The 16,362-nt window shown below is 44.1% G+C and overlaps 1 protein-coding gene across 5 annotated transcripts in view; it reads left to right on the top strand.

Annotated features, from left to right (window-relative positions):
• APC (APC regulator of WNT signaling pathway) overlaps positions 1-16,362 on the top strand; it is a 156,305-nt gene that overhangs the window by 25,889 nt on the left and 114,054 nt on the right. For 3 of the 5 annotated variants that reach the window (XM_073677342.1, XM_073677333.1, XM_073677317.1), the window contains exon 2: positions 1,212-1,357. The gene's annotated coding sequence lies outside the window, so the exon portion shown is untranslated. Of the gene's footprint in view, positions 1-1,211; positions 1,358-11,286; positions 11,424-16,362 lie in introns of those variants that run through there. The other 2 variants (XM_073677325.1, XM_073677350.1) reach the window with 2 other exon arrangements.

Genomic DNA, 16,362 nt, shown 5'->3' with positions numbered 1-16,362 from the left:
TAAGAAACTCATTGATGGTTACCGGAAGCGGTTGTTCGCAGTTATTTTGGCTAAAGTTTGTGCAACCAAGTATTAGGCTGAGGGTGCCAATACTTTTGTCTGGCCCATTTTTGGAGTTTTGTGTGAAATTATCAATGATTTGATTTTTGCTTCATTCTCTTTTGTGTTTTTTCCTTGCAAGCAAATTAAATGAAGATAATAATACCAAAGAATTTGTGATTGCAATCATTTTCAGGAAGAAACAGTATTATCTGACAGAATTGCAGGGGTGCCAATACTTTTGGCCACCACTGTAAATGATTGGCCTTGCCATGTCCTTGGTTTGAGCAGTCATTTTGTGCTGACAGAGTCCCTTTAAAGAGGTTGTCCACTACTTTATCTTTGATGATCTATCCTTTGGATAGGTAATCAATGTCTGATCGGTCAAGGTCTGACCCCCGCCGATCAGCTGTTATCAGTGTTGGCGGCAATGGCAACCGGACGGAAGTGCTCCATTGCGGAGCGGCTTTGTCTTCTGGTAGTGGCAGGGTACTGCACATCCGGCTCATATTTAAATCTATAGGAATCTCATGTCCAGTACCCTGCCGCAGCCACTATCTGAAGACGGAGCACTTGAGTTTTTCCGGCTGCCGACACCAAGAACAGATAATCGGTGTCGGACCCTGACTGATCAGACATTGACGACTTATCTTAAGGATAGGTCATCAATAATAAAGTAGTGGACAACCTCTTTAATGTGTTTTGAAGAGCCTACGTTCGGTAAAAGTTAAATTAAAGAATCCTGATATATTAGATGGACAGCCAAAAATTTCTTGCTACCTGTCAATCATGGACGTGTTGTTGTAGGTACATGGTGCAGATGCGACATCAACGACGCTCACCTCCGGGGTACAGACAACCTATTAAACGGTTGTGTTGTCATTGACCAGCTCCTGGCCGTGTAATATGCAGGGAACTACAACATAGCCACATTTGCCTTCCTACCAGTCAGTGTTAGGGCCTGGTCATGAGAGTTTGCGGACCTTTGTAAACTGCAAGTAGTGGGGGAAGTGAGTACAGTGGATTTACATAAGGCAGCATAATCTGATCTGCTGTAATTATTACCTATTGAGTTTGGCTGTGTGATAGGGAAGAGATGATGGCGCAGATTTAGCACATGAAGCAGCTTACTATTACTTATAATACATATTATTTAATAAACTCTTTTACAGGTCTTCAGACAATATGGTGTTACGCTGATCTCCTCCAAACATTACATGATACCATAATCGGAGTAGTGCCTGGAACAGGGGACACGCGGTGTGATGAACGGCTTGCTCAGTATTTGTGAAGAGCGAGACAAAGGCAGAGCGTTCCAGTAAGTACTGCTTGTATTTTCCAGGGGACAAAAAACAAAACAAAAACCCGAGATTCACATCCATTCCACACAGGCCATGTAAGTGTGGCACTGTTTCTAGTAAAAAAGCAGATCCTCTTTAAAGGGCAGCGTAGATTAACTTATTAGTGACTGAGCTAATTCTGACCTTAAGGGGCTTCTCCAAGAATGTAATAAAATGACCCCCCCCCCCCCCATTACGTAATTCAAAGCTCATCCTAGTCACTTGTCAGGTGGGACTGCAGTCTGAAGAAAAGCAGCTCTCGAGACCTATATCTCGACTGACAGAGGAGCTGTATCACAAGCACAAATCTCTTAGGTGCTGAAAAAGGGCTGTGACAGGAAAATAAATTAAGTTTTCTCTTTAGCTGACTGAGCCTGGAGAATTGAAGCTGGAGAAAAATAAATCATTAATGCTCAGTGAGGAGAAGTTTTACAGTATTTATTTTTCGGTCACATAGTTCTCCTTGGCTCACTAGGGTATGTGTGCTTACAATACTGGTGTTCTGTCAGTTGAGATACAGGTCTCAGGAGCGGTGTCTCTTCAGACTGCAGCCTGTCCTGACACGTGACTAGGACGAGCTGCCATTTGAAATACGTGATGAGGGCTATTTTATTACATTCATGAAGACTCCTTTAATGACCAAGACGCATTTTTCAAATCTGCCATATGTTACCTTCTGTAGTAATAACTCTTGAATGCTTAAACATATCCCAGTGACCGAGATTTGTCTGTTTTTTCTGACACATTGTACTTTGTTAGTGGTAAATTTAGGACAATATATTATACGTTTTGTTTTAATGAAAATATCTGAAATTTAACAAAATATTTAAAAAAAAAAAAAAAATATAGCAATTTTAAAGGGAACCTGTCACCAGTTTTTAGTGTGTGAACCAATGCCACCATCTTTCTGTGCACCTGTACTGAATTTCACAAATGTGTCTATCTTCCCCTATCTCACCCTGTATACCACCAAAAATACCCTTTTATTTTCCGCATGCTGAATGTAAATGTTTTTGGTCCGGTCCCATGGGTGTCATTTCCTCGGCATCTGTTCTGCCTCCTTGCCCCCAAAAGCCGTCCTCCGGCTTTGATTGATGTGGATAACATTACTGCGGGCAGAGCACAACACACAACTGTGCATGCACTCGGGAAACGTCATTCCGGCTCCTTTTAACCGAAACCTGTTCGCTGGAATGAAGTTTCCCGGGTGCATGCGCAGTGAGCATTTTTAACTCCTTTACCACCTTGGGTTTTTCTACTTTCTTTTTTTCTCTTCTTCCCAGAGCCGTAATTTTTTAATTTTTCTGTCAATATGGCCATGTAAGGGCTTGTTTTTTGCGGGACAAGTTGTACTTTTGAACGACACCATTGATTTTACCATATAGTGTACTTGAAAAAGCAAAAAAAATAAAAAATTCAAGTGTGGCGAAATTGCAAAAAAAAAAAAAAAGTGCATTTCCACAATTTATTATTTTTTTTTTTTTACCATGTTCACTAAATGCTAAAACTGACCTGCCCTTATGATTCCCCATCTCATTTCGAGTTTGTAGATAACAAACCTGTATAGGTTTGTTTTTATTTAAGTGGTGAAAAAAAATCCAGTTTGTAAAAAAAAAAAAAAAAGAAAAGAAAAAATGGCGCCATTTTCCGAGTCTTGTAGCGTCTCCATTTTTCGGGATCTGGGGCTGGGTGAGGGCTTATTTATTGCGCTCTGAGCTGACATTTTTTATACCATTTTGGGGTAGATACGATGTTTTGATCGCCTGTTATTGCATTTTATTACAAAGTTGCGGCTACCAAAAAAAAACAGTTTTGGCGAATTTTTTTCTCGTTACGCCGTTTACCAATCGGATTAATTATTTTTATATATTGATAGCTTGGGCAATTCTGAACGTGGCGATACCAAATATGTGCATTTTAGATTTTTTTAATTGTATTATTTTGAATGGAGTGAACTCTTGTAGTTTTTAAATATTTTTAAAAACTTGTTTTTTTTACTTTTCACTTCCTTCAGTAGTCTCCTTAGGTTACTTGAAGCTGCGATCATCCGATCGCCTGTGTTACGCATAGCTGTGCTTCACAGCTCGTCTATGTGTAACAAAAATGCTCATCTGCTAGGAACGCTGGCCACGGGACGGCGCTCATAGCAGATCGGCTATGACATCCACAGGGAATGCCAACCCATCGGTGCCCCGCATCATGTGACAGGGGCGCCAGTGGGCGGACCAAATGACGTGCTTCCGTCGCGATTAAGTTAACAGCCGCTGGTGGATCACAATTCCACCCACGGCCATTAACCCCTTAATGACCGGAGCATTTTCTGGTTTCTCTTTTTTGCTCCCCTTGTTCTCAGAGCCATAATTTTTTATTTCGGTCAATATGGCCGTGTGAGGGCTTATGTTTTGTGGGACGAGTTGTACTTTTGAACGCCATCACTGGTTTTACCATATCATGTACTGGAAAACGGGAAAAAAATTCCAAGTGCTGTAAAAATTGCAATTCCACAGTTTTTTTTTTACCACGTTCACTGATTGCTAAAACTGACCTGCCATTATCATTCTCCAGGTAATTAAGAGTTCGTAGACACCAAACATGTATAGCTTCTGTTTTATTTAAGTGGTGAAAAAAAAATCCCATAGTTTTCTAAAAAAAAACAAAAACAAAAAAAAAAACGCCATTTTCCAAGACTTACAGCATCTCCATTTTTCGTTATCTGGGGCTGGGTGAGGGCTTATTTTTTGCTGACCAGGCTGATGTTTTTATTGATACCATTTTGGCGTAGATCTGATGTTTTGATCGCCTGTTATTGCAGTTTATTTCAATGTTGCGGCGACCAAAAAAAACGTGATTCTGACTTTTAGAATTTCTCATTACGCCGTTTACTGATCGGATTAATTATTTTTTTATATTGATAGATCAGGTGATTCTGAACGTGGCGATACCAAATAAGTGTATGTGTTTTTTTTATTGTTTGATTTTGAATGGGGCAAAAAGGGTGGTGATTTAAACTTTATTTTTTATTTTCTTAAAACTTTTTTTTTTTTTTTTTTTTTTTACTTTCTGCTTGCTTCAATAGTCTCCATGGGAGACTAGAAGCAGCACTTGCCTGATCGGCTTTTCTACATACAGGCGATGAGCAGATCTCCTGTATGTAGCAGATTTGCTCACTTGCTATGAGCGCCGACCACTGGGCGGCGCTCATAGCAATCTGGCCATGACAACCACAGGGGTCTGCTGCAGTCCCTGGGTTGTCATGCCAACCCATCGGTGACCCGCGATCATGTGACGGGGTAAGTGACGGGGTAAATGACGCACTTCCGGCGCGGCGCTGTTAAATGCCGCTGTCAGAGTTTGACAGCGGCATTTAACTGGCTAACAGCCGTGGGTGGATCGCGATTCCACCCGCGGCTATATAGATCAGTTGACATGTGCCCGGTTTAGTGCGGGCTCAGCTCCAGAGCCCGCGCTGAACCGGGGGTTACGGCTTGGTGCGTAATATTAGGTACCATGTCGTAAAGGAGGTTAAGGTCAGCTGTCATGTGCCTGAAAAGGTGCCGGCTCAGCGCCGGAGCCTGCACCAAAGTGGGGGGGGGGGGTGTGACCTATAATGTGCCTATCTATAAGTCAGAGGTCGTAAAGCGGTTAAACCACAGGTGCTTCACAGAATTTTATAAGATTAGGCCATGAAAATGAAATTTATTTCTGCTAAAACATTAATAGGAGAAAATGGACCCCACAATTTGTTACGCAATTTCTGTTGGACATGGCAATACCAGAAATATGGTTGTATTGTTTGGGCGCATGGCAAGGGTTGAAAGGGAAGGAGTGCCATTTGGCTTTTGGAATGCAGATTTTGATAGAATAGATTGTGGCAGCCATTTGCAGAATGCCAAGTGTGTCAGATAATCAAAAAAAAAGTAACCCTATTATGAAAGCTACACTGCTCAAGGAATTCCTCTAAGCCCTCATTCACACATATGTGCTAAAACAAAAAATGGTATTGGTGTCATCAGCGTACGGTCTGTTTTTCACCGATGGACAAATTAATGACAAAGCTTCTTCTATACTTTGCAATGTTAAATATGGACAATACTGGATACCATGTACTGTACGTGTTTTTCACGGACCCATAGACTTGTATTGGCACTGAGATGCTGAAAAAAACGGACATGGCTCCGCGAGTTTCGCACAGACACACAGGCCATGAAAAATCACAATTATAATGGTACATATTGTATCCATGAAAACTGATAGAACACGTAGGTGCAACACGGATGTCTGAATGAGGCCCAAGCGTGTAGTGAGTATTTTGAACCCACAGGTGCGTCACAGAATTTTAAACTATTGGGCTAAGAAAATAAAAAATTACATTTTTACCACTAAAATGTTATATTGGCTACAATTTTTTAATTTTCATAAGGGGTAATAGATGGAAATGGATCCCACGATGTGTTACATAATTTATCCTGAAAATCATGACATCCCTTTATGTTGTTGGAAACTACTGTTTGACGACAAGGCAGGGTTCAGAAGGAAGGAGCGCTATTTGACTTTTGGAATGCAGATTTTGCTGGAATAGTTTGCTGATGCCATTTGCAGAGCCCCTAAAAAGGTGCCAGAACAGCAAATACACCCCAAAAGTGACTCAACTTTGGAAACGGCACCTCTCGATTAATTCATCTACTGGTGCAGTGATTATTGTGGTCTCACAGGTCACAGAAAAAAGCATAACGTGAAAATTGCAGTAATGCCAGATTGTGCTTCTGGAGACACGCACCCTATACATTGCTAAGCAGGTTCTCCTACTACAGCAATGCCATACATGTGGACTCTCATTGCAGTTCATCCACGCTTTGGAGCGCAGATTACTCTGGATTTTGTTGGGGGGATAGGGGGATAAGGGCCCTTAACCCATATGCTTCATGGCTATTTTCTGTAGTTTTTAACCCCTTCTTTCAAGAGCCATACTTTTTTTTTTTTTTTTTATCTCTTCGTAAACATAGCCATATGATGGCTTGTTATTTGCAGGACCAATTGTACTTTTAATTGACACAATCCTTTATATCATGTGATGTACTGGAAAGCAGGAAAATAAATTCCAAGTGCGGCGAAATTACAAAATGAAAGCGTAATTCCGCAATTTTTTTTTTTTTTTTTTTTTTTTTTTTAGTAACAGTGTTCATTATACAGTAAAAAAATATCCGGCAATTCTTCAGGTCAGTGCAATTACTGGAAAACCAAACAATAATACATTTCCTGAAGGAGAAAAAACATGGCGCTATCTAAGCGTAGTAAGATTTGATCAATTAAAAGGGGTGAGCATGTATAGGAAATTGCTCACCTGATGCTTGTAGTATGGATGAATTTGCAAGAGACTGCGGCCGACCTGGTGAGGTGGGATTGAGCCCTGAGGCAGGAGTATCCCACAATGAGGATGCCAAAAGGGAGAACAAATGAAAACTGGATATACTCATGTGTATGCAGTTTTTATGTGTTTTATATTAGTGTGAATACTTTTTTTATTTTTTATTTACAAGCAATCTGAAGTTCCTGCACCTTGATCTCACTTTGTGGCAAAGACAGCGCCTTCACCTGGTTCTCCCTTTTGGGAAAACCAAACAGGAATAGTATTTTCTGTTTTTTAAGTAATGAAAAAAAAAAAAAATCATAAAATTTGTCAAAATAATAATAAAAAAAAAGGTATTTTATCATCATATTCCGAGACCCGTGACATTTTCAAGTTTCAATCAATAGGGCTGTGGGCTTGGTTTTTTGCAATTAGGAGACTTTTTTTTTTTTTTTTTTATTAATACCATTTTTGGACAGATACAATGTTTTGATCGCCTTATTGCATTTTTTGTGGTGCTCCTTGTGCTACCTGGCTACTTCTGTTATTCAGGCATGAATTGGAGTTACTTCACCTATTATTGAAGTACTTCTGGACCGCCCGTAGACTATAAACGTCAGGTCGGTCCATATTTTACTTTGCACTGGCGTTCTAAAGTGGAGACTGAGCAGCTTGCAGGAGGTGGGGGTGGGGAGTCTGCTGTCAGGCACAGCTGGACTCCCTATAGTAAAGGCAATCAAGGTTTATCACCATCTCTGCCTTCTCAATCATTATATACACAGTGCTGAACCAACCTCCTCCTCACCCAGTGATTATGTGATTGCTGGGTGTAGGGAGACCCAGTCAGATCTGCTGCCCAGCCAGGAGGTTGGATTTCCCCTGTAACTGGTGCTACCCTATTTCTTCTAGATTGTAAGCTTGCAATCAAGGTCCTCACTCTTCCTGTAACTGTTGAAAGTGTTACATTGTATGGCTTTTATTGTCTGTACATGTCCCGAATTCATGATGAGCGGCTGCGTACCTTACTCCATAAATGTTACTTTAGTCCCCGACTACATGCACAATAAAACCTGAAAATGTGCCGATGGAGAATGGCCTGGTCCTGAACTGGTTAATGTCTCTTCTAGAAGACAGTGTATTCCCTCATCTGAGTGATTCTGCTAATCACACTCTGATCAGAGAGTGAGCGCAGAGTCATCTGATTAGCTCTGATGAGAAAATGGAGAAAAAAAAAAAAATTTCCCCATTCTGTCAGTACGTGGAAATCAGACTGCACTTAGATGTCATCCAAGTGCAGTCCGATGTTTTCCACACACTCATTGACTTGCATTGCTAAGTGCAATCCGAATATCAGATCAAACTCGGGCATGCAGTTTTTTTTTTCCTCGGACAGACTCTGGAAAAAATTTGACCGCGCATGGCGCCATAGACTAACATCAGTCCTAGTGCCATCTGATGTTTTGTCAGATCTAACACGGCCATATGCACGAGCCCGAAGGCTAAGGCATTGTGTTGATTGGTGTATATCCCTTTCATCATCAAGAATGTAATGGTTATGGCCTAAGAATGGAGCAGTTAATACAGATACAACTGCAATACAGGCCTAAGGGCACATTCGCACTATCAGTATTTGGTCAGTTTTTTACATCAGTATTTGTAAGCCCAAACCAGGAGTGGGTGATAAACACAGAAGTGGTGAGGTGTTTCTATTATACTTTTCCTCTGATTGTTCCACTCCTGGTTTTGGCTTACAAATACTGATAGTGTGAACGTGGCCTTACACACATTTTGCACAATCAGATTAAAGGCGTTATCAATCTTTTTTATTTTTAAAACTGGCCTAGCATCTTAAAAAAAATAAATGCTTGCCTACCAATCACGCAGTTTATCCCTGGTGTACCTAAGCCCCTGCCAGTCTTCCTTTGGCGGTGATGGGTTTTGTGACAGTGGTGACCAGCACTACTCTGTACATCCTCTTCAGGTCGTATGTACATGGGACCCCGGCAGTGGTGGTATGTTGGCCATTGCTGCACCCAATGTTTGGCTGGTGAACTAAAATGTCTGTCCGCCGAAACAAATCAATGGGGAGTCAATAGATGAATGCCTTATTTTTCAGTTTTAGGACGGACAGACAGTCTTTTTAGGTGGATTCTGGACAAAAAGTGCCCCATAAATTGAATATAATGCACAGCAATATGAAAACTACATCTCTGTGCACATGTCCATTCTCTGCTCTCTATATGTGAGAGTACAGAGTAACACACATCATAGCCGGAGATGCCTCACGAATGACGGCAAAACAGCTGGCGAAGCCACTACAAGAAGATCAGCTCCAGCGTGGTCATGGAGTGGGTCCTTGGCCTCGGAAAGCTCACTGGGCGCTTCAGCGTGTAACACGCCATGTGCACATACCCTACATGACCCTGGGACATGTACATGACTTACCGCAGAGTGCCGCAGGCGAGCACCGACCAGGAAAGCTACACAGACTGCTCTTATTCAGCGGAGCCACTTGCTTGACAACTCGTGTGTTCCCACCAACCACAAGGCAGACATTTTTTTTCTTCAGACATCTTCTTGGGCTGAAAGCCTACAAATGTGCTGGGCAGGGAGGATCCAGCACTAATGACAACCAGCCTAGACCTGGCGGGAGGAGCTCGTCAGCTATGGAGGCCGTCACTACCCACACATTATCACGGCATGCACTGGTTAAAAAAACAATAATAATACTGTGCACATTTCATTACATTTGTGGCAGATAAACTGCTGAACACGTATAAGATGAACAGCAGCTAAAATAGATATTTTGTAAGTTTCATCCCGTCATTGACTGAAAATTATATGTAAATAGAACAACAATGACGTCACATTTATATCACATCACAACAATGACATCACATCTACGTCACACCACAACAATGACATCACGCCTATGTCACACCACAACAATGACATCACGCCTACGTCACACCACAACAATGACATCACATCCATGTCACACCACAACAATGACATCACATCTACGTCACACCACAACAATGACATCACATCTATGTCACACCACAACAATGACATCACGCCTACGTCACACCACAACAATGACATCACATCCATGTCACACCACAACAATGACATCACATCCATGTCACACCACAACAATGACATCACATCTACGTCACACCACAACAATGACATCACATCTATGTCACACCACAACAATGACATCACGCCTACGTCACACCACAACAATGACATCACATCCATGTCACACCACAACAATGACATCACATCTACGTCACACCACAACAATGACATCACATCCATGTCACGCCACAACAATGACATCACGCCTACGTCACACCACAACAATGACATCACATCCATGTCACACCACAATGACATCACATCTACGTCACACCACAACAATGACATCACGCCTACGTCACACCACAACAATGACATCACATCCATGTCACGCCACAACAATGACATCACATCCATGTTACACCACAACAATGACATCACATCCATGTCACACCACTACAATGACATCACATCCATGTCACGCCACAATGACATCACATCCACGTCACGCCACAACAATGACATCACATCCACGTCACGCCACAACAATGACATCACATCCACGTCATGCCACAACAATGACATCACATCCATGTCACACCACAACAATGACGTCACGCCTACGGCACACCACAACAATGACGTCACATCTACATCACAGTGACGTCACACCACAACAATGACGTCACATCTACATCACAGTGACGTCACACCACAACAATGACATCACACCACAACAATGAAGTCACATCTACGTCACACCACAACAATGACATCACATCTATGGCACACCACAACAATGACATCACATCCATGTCACGCCACAACAATGACATCACATCTATGTCACACCACAACAATGACATCACATCCATGTCACACCACAACATTGACATCATGCCTACGGCACACCACAACAATGATGTCACACCACAACAATGAAGTCACATCTACGTCACACCACAACATTGACATCACGCCTACGGCACACCACAACAATGATGTCACATCACGCCACAACAATGACATCACGCCCATGTCACACCACAATTATGTCACATATACATCACACAATGACATCACGCCTGTGTCACTCCACAATGATGTCACATATACACCACACCACCACGTCACATGGAGGCTATAAAGCAGAAATTATGTTGGCAGGTAGGAGGAGGCTCCAAGGATTGGCTGTTGTCCTGTAGACATGGACTACTAATGTGGCTCCTGAGAACGGATATACTCATCTCCATGTGAACAATGGCCAGTGACAGGCTACACATATCTATGAGGTGGGAACGTTTTAGGCAAGAATAGAAGTGTCGGCCATGCATTCAGCCGGTGTAGTAGCGGCGCCGTCCCCTCCCGCAGTGCAGACGTGTACGGGGCTGTGGTCGCCGTGTGTGTGATGGTCGGTACATGCGCAGTCAGTGCTGTCACTGTGTAGCTGCCCCTCCCCCTGCAGCAGTGCGCGCCGGCCCCGCCCCCTCCTTTCACCTCTGCTGCTGGGTGTGAGGGAGCGGTCACGTGATAGCTGTCGGTCGGGGGCGCGCCCGCTGTGCTGCAGACAGCAGGATGGAGAGCCCGGAGACCATGGACGTGGAGATGATGGGGTAGGTGGCCGGTGGGTCTGGGCAGGACGTGGGCAGCCGGCTGTCATCGCTGCGCTCGTCTTGGATGTCATGGCTGTCCTTGTCAGTGTCGCAGTTAGGCTGGTGCCTGCGGCGGATGGCGGGGATGTCATGTCCTCACCCTCTGCCCTTTGTGGCCGCTGCTGCAGCCCGATGATGGGGGAAGTGCTGCACTGTGTGTCGCTGTCACAGAACAAAAGGCGGAGGGAGCAGCTGTGTGCGGAGCTGTCACTGGTGCTGCCACTGTCCGGGGGAGGGGAGGTGCCCGAGCCGTGCCATCACCAGTGCCCTCCGGCCAGCGGTGCGTGCCCGCAGCCCTGCTGCCTATCATGGCGGTCACGGAGGATCGGTGATCTCCCACCTAGTAGAGACGATGGATGGCGGACTGGGAACACCGCAGACGGGAGCGGGGTCCTGCGCTCCTGGGAGTAGTGTGTATGTGTATATATATATATATATATATATATATATATATATATATATATATATATATATATATATGTAATCTGTGGTCACATTGTTACCGATTTGTGTGTGTATATATTATATTATGACCATCTGTCATTACCAACATGTATGTGTGTATACATATATATGGCAGTCTGTGAATACACCGGATTTGCAGCTCTGCAGTCTTGCTGTGGGATCAGTCGCTCAGCACAGCCGCCTGCACACTCACCTCCTCCTAAATCTCTGTGCCCGTCTTCACCCTCTCGTCCTTGATTGTGGAGGAAGCTGTGAGATGCAGGGATGTATGTGTCACATTGCTGCTATGGGTCACTGCTCCTCATATTTGCTATTTTATGAAAATCCTTTAAGACAGAGGTGGAAATAGGTGATAAATAAGACCTGCCACCTTTCCTGATGTGTCAGGTTTAGGAAATACTTCTTATATCTGAAGCTTCTTTCTACACCCATGGATGTCCAGTGCTGCTATATTGATGACCTATTTTCAAGATAAGTCATCAATATCAGAACAGTGATGGTCAGACGCCAGGCACCGCTGTTCTCACCCCTGGCTCCCCACCGCACCGCTGTTCTTACCGGTGGCCACCCCTGCCGCTGTGCTGCCCCCGCCGGTGGCCACCCCGGCCGCTGTGCTGCCCCCGCCGGTGGCCACCCCGGCCGCTGTGCTGCCCCCGCCGGTGGCCACCCCGGCCGCTGTGTTGCCCCCGCCGGTGGCCACCCCGGCCGCTGTGTTGCCCCCGCCGGTGGCCACCCCGGCCGCTGTGTTGCCCCCGCCGGTGGCCACCCCGGCCGCTGTGTTGCCCCCGCCGGTGGCCACCCCGGCCGCTGTGTTGCCCCCGCCGGTGGCCACCCCGGCCGCTGTGTTGCCCCCGCCGGTGGCCACCCCGGCCGCTGTGTTGCCCCCGCCGGTGGCCACCCCGGCCGCTGTGTTGCCCCCCCGGCCGCTGTGTTGCCCCCGCCGGTGGCCACCCCGGCCGCTGTGTTGCCCCCGCCGGTGGCCACCCCGGCCGCTGTGTTGCCCCCGCCGGTGGCCACCCCGGCCGCTGTGTTGCCCCCGCCGGTGGCCACGGCTGGATGTTTTCAGTGCATAGAGTGGACCAGCACAGCGCCATCATCTTTTTTTACTGGCCGTTGCCGGGCTATGCAGGTCAGCCCCTGTTCAGATTTATGTGCCATTGAAAGACACCTGTGCAGTGTAGGGCAGCTGCTCTGTTCCCATTGTTTTCTGACACCGTCCCATTTTTATTATCACACACGGGTTTTATGGAGCCCAGTTCTCAGCTTTGCTTTTTTTTGTGGGAAAAAAAACAATTGAGCTGTTTGTTAATCAGCCGTCCAAGTGAATAGCCAGGATGGATTGAAAAGAGGAGCCATCACCTTTCCTGACGAGACTTGTATTTCTCGTACAATAACCTCCAGTCTGCCTTATCATAGAACTGTACATTGTGCTGTGCCCCCTTTGTTATTCTGGGAAATATATGAATACATTGACAACTGAGTCTACATTTTCCCATCGTTATTCATCTGTTTTTACAGTTTGACAATAATGGAACTGGGTCGGTTTGTTGGAACAAATGCTAAATGGCAACATCCAATTGTCAGTTTCTTCATCCTTGTTTTAAAGAAGAGTAACAGAGGATCGGCACATGTATCCTTATGCTGAGAGATGCTCCAGGATTGTTATGTCATGGGTAATACTAGTAATGACTACAGCAGACTTGTGAGGAGAGGTCAGGCTTCACCCTCTGTCTGCTTGGTTCTAGCCAGACTGGTGTCACGTGCAGTGTTGTCATGGAAACCTATGGTGCTAGACTGGTGACAGTAGTGTATACGGGGGTTGCATGTGGATGATGGCCTCTATCCCTACACTGGTCATTCATTGTGCATTAAAGTGCCATAAGGTCTGCTGGGTGTTCTGTATGTGTGAACTGACGCCACATCATGGTAGTGTACGAAATATGAGGTAACAAATTAGGGTTTCCAATCAGTAACGTGAGTGATGGAGCATGAATCCTAGACCCTGATTGTCTCAGCAGGGATGCCATGCCGACTTATATTGGCAGCTTATGCACTTGAAATGGTGGCATGGCAAAGCTCCCCGCTGCCCAGGGGCTCCCCGCTGCCCAGGGGCTCCTCACTGCAATTAATTCTTAGGTTTTGAATATGTATTTGCAGACTTACTCATGACTTGCACTTTGGTGGCGAGAGGTTCAGGACTGGTCTCAACATTTTACTTCTAAGTTAAAGATTTATCAAATCTAGGGCAAATGAAAAGTCGAGTAGATGCCCAGAGTAAGGCTCTGTTCACATGTCCAGCCGTCATCTGCTGGTAACAGATTCAACTGTTCTAAACACATGTACAGTTTAGTTCACGTTTTCCATCTGTTTTTATTCTGCTTGTGATGGATCCGTTTTTACCAGAAGTCTCTGAGCCACCAGTGTTCTGGGCATGTGCAGTATAACGGATCCATTAATGGCTGACTTAACAGGACCATCTGTTATAATCGGTTTCACATAGACTTCCATATTAAAAAAAAAACAATTCTGTTACTATCTTTTTAGGTAGACAAAAAAGGCTTGCAGACTGCTTATTTTTTTTAATCCAGCTAAGTAATGGAGAGCAGCTGGATTGTAGTCAAACTAAAGACATTTATGTCCCCATTCTAATGAATGGATCCTGTACTGGATCAATATACAGTTATATGAAAAAGTTTGGGCACCCCTATTAATCTTAAGCTTAATGTTTTATAAAAATTGGTGTTTTTGCAACAGCTATTTCAGTTTGATATATGTAATAACTGTTGGATACAGTAATGTTTCTGCCTTGAAATGAGGTTTATTGTACTAACAGAAAATGTGCAATCTGCATTCAAACAAAATTTGACAGGTGCATAAGTATGGGCACCCTTATCATTTTCTTGTTTTAAATACTCCTACCTACTTTTTACTGACTTACTAAAGCACTTTTTTTGATTTTGTAACCTCATTGAGCTTTGAACTTCATAGCCAGGTGTATGCAATCATGAGAAAAGCTACTTAAAGTGGCCACTTGCAAGTTGTTCTCCTGTTTGAATCTCCTCTGAAGAGTGGCATCATGGGCTCCTCAAAACAACTGTCAAATGATCTGAAAACAAAGATTATTCAACATAGTTGTTCAGGGGAAGGATACAAAAAGCTGTCTCAGAGATTTAACCTGTCAGTTTCCACTGTGAGGAACATAGTAAGGAAATGGAAGAACACAGGGACAGTTCTTGTTAAGGCCAGAAGTGGCAGGCCAAGAAAAACATCAGAAAGGCAGAGAAGAAGAATGGTGAGATCAGTCAAGGACAATCCTCAGACCACCTCCAGAGAGCTCATCATCAACTTGCTGCAGATGGTGTCACTGTGCATCGGTCAACTATACAATGCACTTTGCACAAGGAGAAGCTGTATGGGAGAGTGATGCGAAAGAAGCCGTTTCTGCAAGCACGCCACAAACAGAGTCGACTGAGGTATGCAAAAGCACATTTGGAGAAGCCCATTTCTTTTTGGAAGAAGGTCCTGTGGACTGATGAAACCAAGATTGAGTTGTTTGGTCATACAAAAAGGCGTTATGCATGGCGGCAAAAAAACACAGCATTCCAAGAAAAACACTTGCTACCCACAGTAAAATTTGGTGGAGGTTCCATCATGCTTTGGGGCTGTGTGGCCAATGCCGGCACCAGGAATCTTGTTAAAGTTGAGGGACGCATGGATTCCACTCAGTATCAGCAGATTCTTGACAATAATGTTCAAGAATCAGTGATAAAGTTGAAGTAACGCAGGGGATGGATCTTTCAGCAAGACAATGATCCAAAACACCGCTCCAAATCTACTCAGGCATTCATGCAGAGGAACAATTACAATGTTCTGGAATGACCATCCCAGTCCCCAGACCTGAATATCATTGAACATCTGTGGGATCATTTGAAGAGGGCTGTCCATGCTCGGCGACCATCAAACTGAACTGAACTGGAATTGTTTTGTAAAGAGGAATGGTCAAAAATACCTTCATCCAGGATCCAGGAACTCATTAAAAGCTACAGGAAGCGACTAGAGGCTGTTATTTTTGCAAAAGGAGGATCTACTAAATATTAATGTCACTTTTCTGGTGAGGTGCCCATACTTATGCACCTGTCAAATTTTGTTTGAATGCAGATTGCACATTTTCTGTTAGTACAATAAACCTCATTTCAAGGCAGAAACATTACTGTGTCCAACAGTTATTACATATATCAAACTGAAATAGCTGTTACAAAAACACCAATTTTTATAAAACATTAAGCTTAAGATTAATAGGGGTGCCCAAACTTTTTCATATAACTGTATTTTCATTTTTGTCATCCCAAAACTGATCTGAAAATGAAATTAACTACTTGACATGTGATCGTAGCCTTAAACCGAATCTGATTTCACTGTCATTTCCAGCTGCATT

This window comes from Phyllobates terribilis, unplaced genomic scaffold (assembly GCF_046119375.1).
Source record: "Phyllobates terribilis strain yellow unplaced genomic scaffold, ASM4611937v1 Scaffold_1__5_contigs__length_1240528914, whole genome shotgun sequence".
In the NCBI taxonomy this organism is placed as follows: domain Eukaryota; kingdom Metazoa; phylum Chordata; class Amphibia; order Anura; family Dendrobatidae; genus Phyllobates; species Phyllobates terribilis.
Note: the sequence above shows the minus strand (reverse complement) of the source record. Positions and strands in the feature narration are given on the sequence as shown.